The following is a 7,606-nucleotide window of genomic DNA, read 5'->3' as shown; positions in this document are numbered from 1 at the left end:
TGAGCCGAAGGCAGCGGCTTAACCCACTGAGCCACCCAGGCGCCCCTTAAAGATGTTTTTAAAAGATTTTTCATCTAGGGGCGCCTGGGTGGCTCAGTGGGTTAAGCCGCTGCCTTTGGCTCAGGTCATGATCTCAGAGTCCTGGGATCGAGCCCCGCATCGGGCTCTCTGCTCGGCAGGGAGCCTGCTTCCTCCTCTCTCTCCCTCTGCCTGCCTCTCTGCCTGCTTGTGATCTCTCTCTGTCAAATAAATAAATAAAATCTTTAAAAAAAAAAAAATCTTTAAGACATGATTTAAAAATAAATGAGTGGGGCGCCTGAGTGGCTCAGTTGGTTGAGCGAATGCCTTCGGCTCAGGTCATGATCCTGGAGCCCCAGGATTGAGTCCCACATTAGGTTCCCTGATCGGTGGGGAGTCTGCTTCTCCTGCTGACCTCTCCCTTCTCATGCTCTCTCTCTCTCTCATTCTCTATCTCTCAAATAAATAAATACATTCTTTTCTTTCTTAATAAATAAATTCTTTTAAAAAAATGTGTGGGGTGCCTGGGTGGCTCAGTGGGTTAAAGCCTCTGCCTTCAGCTCAGGTCATGATCCCAGGGTCCTGGGATCGAGCCCCATATGGGCTCCCTGCTTGGTGTCTGCTTCTCCCTCTCCAGCTTCCCCTGCTGTATTCCTTGTCTTGCTGTCTGTCATAAGTAAATAAAATCTTTAAAAATTTTTCATTAAATTAAGATGATAGGGCCCCTGAGTGGCTCAGTTGGGTAAGTGTCTGACTCTTGGTTTCCACATGGTCTCAGGGTTCTTAGATCAAGCTCCGGGTGGGGCTCTGAGTTTAGAGCAAAGTCTGCTTAAGATTCTCTCTTTCCCTCTGCCTCCTCCCTCATCAATCCGCCCCCCAACACACATTCTTTAAATAAATAAATAAATAAGGGGCGCCTGGGTGGCTCAGTGGGTTAGGCCGCTGCCTTCGGCTCAGGTCATGATCTCAGGGTCCTCGGATCGAGCCCCGCATCGGGCTCTCTGCTTGACGGGGAGCCTGCTTCCCTCTCTCTCTCTGTCTCTGCCTGCCTCTCTGTCTACTTGTGATCTCTCTCTGTCAAATAAATAAATAAAATCTTAAAAAAAAATAAAAAATAAAAATAAATAAATAAATAAATAAATAAATAAGATACATTTTTAAAAATCTTTAATTAAAGAAAAAGAAAGAAAACAGGGGCACCTGGGTGGTTCAGTCTGTTAAGCGTCTGCCTTCAGCTCAGCTCATGACCTGCTTTTAGTTCAGGTCATGATCTCAAGGTCCTAGGGTCGAGCCCTGTGTCAGGCAACCTGCTCAGCTGGGTTTGCTTCTCCTCCTGCCTCTGCCCCATCTTGTGCTCCCTCTCAAAATCTTTTTTTTTTTTTTTTTTTAAGATTTCATTTATTTATTTGACAGAGAAAGATGTCAAGAGAGGGAACACAAGCAGAGGAAGTGGGAGAGGGAGAAGCAGGCTTCCTGCTGAGCAGGGCTGGGCTTGATCCCAGAACCCTAGGATCATGACCGAAGCCAAAGGCAGAAACCCAACAACTGAGCAACCCAGGCACCCCTCAAATAAATAAAAACTTAAAAAAGAATAAAATAAATGAATTAAGTGTTAGAAATATTTCGCTAGTGCTTACCCATTTTAATAAAAACTCTATCCAAGCTGTACCAATCCCTAAAGATTTCCCAAAACTATTTAAGCACCGAATGAGTTTTATTTTTTCTTATTTTTCCTCTTTCTTTTTAAAAAATTTTATTTTACTTTATTTATTTGAGAGAGCGTGAGTTGGGGGCGGCAGAGGGAGAAGGAGAAGCAGACTCCTTGCTGAGCCAGGAGCCTGATGTGGGGCTCTATCCCAGGACCTTGATAGCATGACCTGAGCTGAAAGCAGCTGCTTAGCCAAATGAGGCGCTCACGAGCTGCAACCAATGGTTTTAGAGTCTTATTTGCAAATATGTCATCCATATTTGGATGGGCAGATTGATTTAATTAATTCTGATTCATCAATATCTCATGGATTACATTTGTGGTAGTATAAGAAATTTACCTAACCCAGGTCACAAAAGCTTTTTACTTTCTTCCAGAAGATTTCAAGTTCTCATTACATTTAGGTCTACGATCCATCTTGAGTTATTTCTGGTGCGAGGCCAAGGTCTGTCTGTTTGCTTATGGATATCCAGTTGCTCCAACACTATTCCTTCAAAATAATCCTTTCTTTAAAAAAAAAAAAAGATTTATGGGATGCCTGGGTGGCTCAGTGACTTAAGTGTCTGCCTTTGGCTCAGGTAATGATCTCAGGGTTCTGGGATTGAGCCCCACATCTGGCTCCTTGCTCAGCGGGGAGCCTGCCTCTCCCTCTGCCTGCGGCTCCCCCGACTTGTGCACTCGCTCTCTCTAATAAATAAATAAATAAAATCTATAAAATAAGTAAAGGACATTTATTTATTTGAGAGAGAGCACGAGCTAGGGGAAGGGCAGAGGGACAAGCCAATTCCCTATCGAGTGGGGAGCCCAATGTGGGGCTCGACACAGGGTTCAACCTAAACTGAAGTCAGAGGCTTAACCCCCTGAGGAACCCAGGGAGCCCAACAATCCTTTCTGTAGAGGCTGCTTTTAGGCAACAGTCTTGAGCAATGGGAAACGAGGTAGAAGGGCCCACAGGGACTGCCAAGCTGAATGCAAACAGGTTCGTTAAGTCATAGGCCCTAATCGACCCATGGGCTACTTACGACCAGGCCCAGTTACTAATAAAGGAAAAATTCCAGATTATTCCGTATTCCCTCACTCTGCCCTATAACTGGGGCCCCTCATGACTGTCTCATGGCAGACGGTCTCTCCTTTGCTGTCCCGTCCAGTGCAGATTATTCAATAAACTTCTATGTCCTTTGTTTGCCCTGAGTGAACTCTTTCAGGGTACGTACCACCAACCTTTGCCAGATCAGGATGCCTCACACTTTCTCCATTAAACTTCCTCGGAGCCTTTGGTGAAAATCAGTTGCTAATAAATGCAAAGATCTGGGGTGCCTGGCCGGCTTAGGACGAAGAGCTTACAATTCTTGATCTTGTGGTCGTGAGTTCGAGCCCCATCTTGGGTGTAAAGGATTACTGAAAAAAGTAATAAACTATTTTTTTTTCATGGAAAGATCTATTTCTGGACTTTATTCTGTTACATTAATCTATTATTTCCATCCTTATGCCAACAACACAGTCTTGATTAACTGAGTGTTTATAGTAAGCTTCCGGTCAGGTAAGGACTCCAACTCTGTTCATTTTTGGCTATTATTGGCTATAGGTCCTTTCAGTTTCCATATAAACTTTAGGATCAGCTCATCAATTCCTAACTTTTAAAAGCCTGCTGGGGTCGGGGCACCTGGGTGGCTCAGTCGGTTAAGCATCTGCCCTCGGCTCGGGTCATGATCTTGGGGTCCTGGAATTGTGCCCGCATTGGGCTCCCTGCTGAGCAGGAAGTCTGCTTCTCCCTCACTCTCCTGCTTGTGCTCCCTTCTCTCTCTCAAATAAATAAATAAAATCTTTAAAAAATAAAAAAAAAAAGGGTGCCTGGGTGGCTCAGTGGGTTAAAGCCTCTGCCTTCAGCCCCGCATTGGGCTCTCTGCTCCGCGGGGAGCCTGCTTCTCTTCCTCTCTCTCTGCCTACTTGTGATCTCTGTCTGTCAAATAAATAAATAAAATCTTAAAAAAAAATAAAGCTTGCTGGGATTGCATTGGACCTATAGATAAATTTGGGGAGAATTGTCATCTTAACGTTGACTACTTCAAATTGTAAACATTTGGGCAAATTAATAGATTTTTCTTTCCTTATTCTTATTCCAGCTTGCTTAGGGGCTGATGAGTATGGTTTACTGGGCCATAACCATCCCTGTTTTCAGTCCTCACTTCAGTAGAGGCCTAAAATTGAAGTTTGGTTTTATTATTTAAGAAAAAAAAAAAAAAAGGTCAGTTTCCTTTTCCTCCGGAATCACTTTCTTGTTTTTTAGTCCTGTGGTTTCTTGGGAGCATTATGGGGCCTGAACCCCCGCTGGTCCCCTTAATGACTGGCCTTTTTTATATTCCTTGAGGCTTCCCTCAGAGTCCTATGGACTCCATATTCATTCAACCAGGAACCAAGGAATTTTATGTCCGCAGTATTGTGGACAAATGCTGTGGGCCAAGGGCAGGCGGCTCCCAAGATGGGCCACAATGACATGTCCATTATTTTCAGTTGAAAACAATCAAGGTCCAAAAGACTCAGAAAGAAACTTTGACCTACACCCCCCGCACCCATGAACAAATGCCTAAAAAGAAATTAGATAAAGGGCCTATACCAGGGAAAAGTATTAAACAGATTTTTTTTAATTTATTTTTCAGAGGGAGAGTACAAGCAGGGGAAGTGGCAGGCAGAGGGAGAAGCAGGCTCCCAGCTGAGCAAGGAGCCAGATGCGGAACTCAATCCCAGGACCCCAGGACCATGACCTGAGCTGAAGGCAGACACCCAACCGACTGAGCCACCCAGGAGCCCCTGAACTGATCTAAGAGACTTATCTGCTTCAGGAAAACTTTCTTTTCCAAGCTTGTCCTTTCACCTTCCTGCTAATGGCCTTCTTCTACTTTGCACTCCCAGACTCCCACCCCCCTCCTGAGCTCAGGATGACGGACAGAGATGCCTCATTTTTCCTGACGGTCTTGGCAATTTCATGTCCGTGTGAATTCCCCGTGTGCAAAACTGAATTTTATTTTCTCTTGTTAATCTGTCTCAGTTAAATTTATTTATTTTTATTTTTTGGACGGTCACCCATCTGCCTTTATTGGAAGCAGTGGGTGGGACACTTCCAGCAACAGTAAAAAAATTAATTTGTAAAAGCAGGAGTTCAGTGAAGCCGTCTGGTTGGAACCCTTGGGAGCTCATACGTAGATGCCAACCCAGAGCAGCAGGAAGAAGACTCCAAAGCCCATGAAGATCGAGGCCATCAAGGAGATGAGGAGCTCTTTATAGACTCCCCAGTGTACTTGGTGGAGGTGACCTCATAAAGGAAGAACCAGGTGGTAAAGAACATGCCAATTGCCAACAGCACCACAGTCAGATGGGGGAAGACAGCAGGGTTCACTGGCTGGTGTGTCTGCTCATGGCCTCGAGCTCCATTTTTGCCAGGCACGGGGTCATCCACCACTCCGCCACTGGAATTTGGGTAAACTTAATTCTTAGTCCAGCTGGAGCCTTGGATAGAGGAAAAATGTCTTCCTCCCCAAGGAGGTGAGAAAAAGGGAAGGAATAGCACACACCCCGCAATGAGCATGAACTTGGCTGGTCTGCCAGATGGAAGGAAGGTTGTCATGGCAGGATTAATGGGACTGAAGGGGATGCGGAGGTGGTTGAAATGGAGAGGGAGGTATGTATGCATTGACCGTGCTGGGCCTGTAGGCCATGGTAAGGAATCTGGAGTTTACTGTAGGTGTAATAGGAAGCAGAGGAGTGACCGGCCGTGAGTGATGTAACTGGAATTCCTGGATTCTCCAACAAAGGACCATGCCCACTCTGATTTTACTGTCCTTGACTTGGGGCTGGGAGGCCTGAATGCAGAAGAGGCATCAGAAAAACCATCTATGGGCGCCTGAGTGGCTCAGTGGGTTGGGCCTCTGCCTTCAGTTCGGGTCATGATCTCAGGGTCCTGGGATCGAGTCCCGCATCGGGCTCTCTGCTTGGCGGGGAGCCTGCTTCCTTCCCTCTCTTTGCCTGCCTCTCTGCCTAGTTGTGATCTCTATCTGTCAAATAAATAAAACCTTAAAAAAAAAAGAAAAAGAAAAAAGAAAAACCATCTCCAATATGGCTAGGGAGTCCAAAAACGGTGAGATCGTAGATGCCTCCCAATAAACAATGAGCCCTCAAAGCCTGTGGCTACCTATAGGGGTATCAGCCTGCACTGGGGCTGTGTGTCTGATCTAGGAGGTTTGAACTTGACCTTGACATCCTGGTGAATCCAACTCAAGGGTCTGCCCAAGGAAAACTTTCCCACTCCTACCAGCTGTGGCTGGTATGTCCTTTATGTCACCCCCATTTCTTATAAGCTCCTCTACTACAGTGTTTCTCATATGGTGTTGGAGTCATTTACAGCTACTTGAGGAAAGACACCAAGTTGTTTAACTGTGCTGTATGCTGGGGTCACAGATAACTGGTTGGGTGAATATCTGTGGGGTTATGATCAAAGACAACCTTAACTATGAGGAAATTTGGATTGTTTCTGGAGCAATTCTTTGCGGTCCCATCCTTACAAAGACTGCTTTTGACAAAGCATTGACAGTGGATCGATCACAGGGCATATATGGCCCAGCTCCATCCAAATATAATGTTTTCTTTGTTCCAAGCCACACCATCCGAGATCTTGGACCAACGGGGGTTGGACCCTCCCAGATCAGCGAGACTCGAGTCTCTCCATCAAGGACCAGCACAGGTAATCACTGTAGTAAAATTCTTTTTTTCTTTCCAGCTGTGATATAATCAACAAATAATATCACGTGAGTTTAAGGTATACAATGTGATGACTTACGATGATCAAGATGATTTCAGATTTACTCTCAGCAACTTTTAAGTGTACAATAGAGTATTGTTGACTTTAGTCAACATGCTCCACATTAGACAGAACCCCAGAACTTCTCCGTCTTAGGGCAGCAGAATTCTGGATTCTCTCCCCCGGAGGGATGCAAGAGAGAGCATTATCCATTCGCCACAGATTACACCTATATTAGACATTTGTCTAAGAACAAGTTCTGTTTCTCTTGAACAAATCAATCTGTCTGTATCTTAGGGACAGTATGACATATGCCTAATCATGTTTTCCTCTTTGCTTTGGCCACGTAGGAAACTTAGCACTGAATCTGTAGCCTTTATCTAGTAACCATAAAGGACCTGTGGAGACCATCAGCACAGAGATTCAGAGGCTCTAGACTCTGGCAAACCTGGGTTGAAATCTCACTTCTGCCACTCCTAGCAATGTGACTAGAGGCCACTTACCTGTTTTTTTTCCCCCGGAGTATGTAAAAACAGGCACAATCACCGTATTTACTTTGGGAAGTTATTTTGTTGGTAAGATTAGGGCATACAATGATAAACATAGGGCCTGGCACAACTATCAACCAAATTGTAATCCTTTCACTCAACGGTAACCAGTTGTGTGTGCTCTAAGATGAAGCAACACACATACGTTTTCCACCTCAGAAATGTGTAAATTACCTTGATTTTGATTAGCCATTTTTAAAATTCTGCTATCTATACCCTTTTCTAGAGGTATAAATAAGAGGCTCCAGAAAACACCATACTGATCATTAAATCTGCATATGGACGGTTCTCCCTCTCAAGACACACACGGCACAGCAAGGGAGAGTATCTTACGCGTCTCACAGGATTAAGAAAACATGGAAAGGAGCACGTCCTGATCAGGCATTCGTTACTTAGGGTGACCCTTGGTCACTGGTCATCATACGCTTGTTACTATTCATGTCTTCTGATATGTCCTCTGACAACAGACCTGTTTGGATTCAAAGGGCAGTTGTTTTTTTTTTTAAAGATTTTATTTATTTATTTGACAGACAGAGATCA

At 44.7% G+C, this 7,606-nt stretch overlaps 1 pseudogene; it reads right to left on the bottom strand.

The window, feature by feature from the left end:
• Positions 1-4,917: 4,917 nt before the first annotated feature.
• LOC111139466 lies at positions 4,918-5,155 on the bottom strand (annotated as a pseudogene).
• Between the last annotated feature and the right edge of the window lie 2,451 nt (positions 5,156-7,606).

This window comes from Enhydra lutris, unplaced genomic scaffold, assembly GCF_002288905.1.
Source record: "Enhydra lutris kenyoni isolate GAN:26980312 unplaced genomic scaffold, ASM228890v2 scaffoldscaffold109, whole genome shotgun sequence".
NCBI lineage: Eukaryota > Metazoa > Chordata > Mammalia > Carnivora > Mustelidae > Enhydra > Enhydra lutris.
This window is presented reverse-complemented; position numbering and strand designations above follow the sequence as displayed.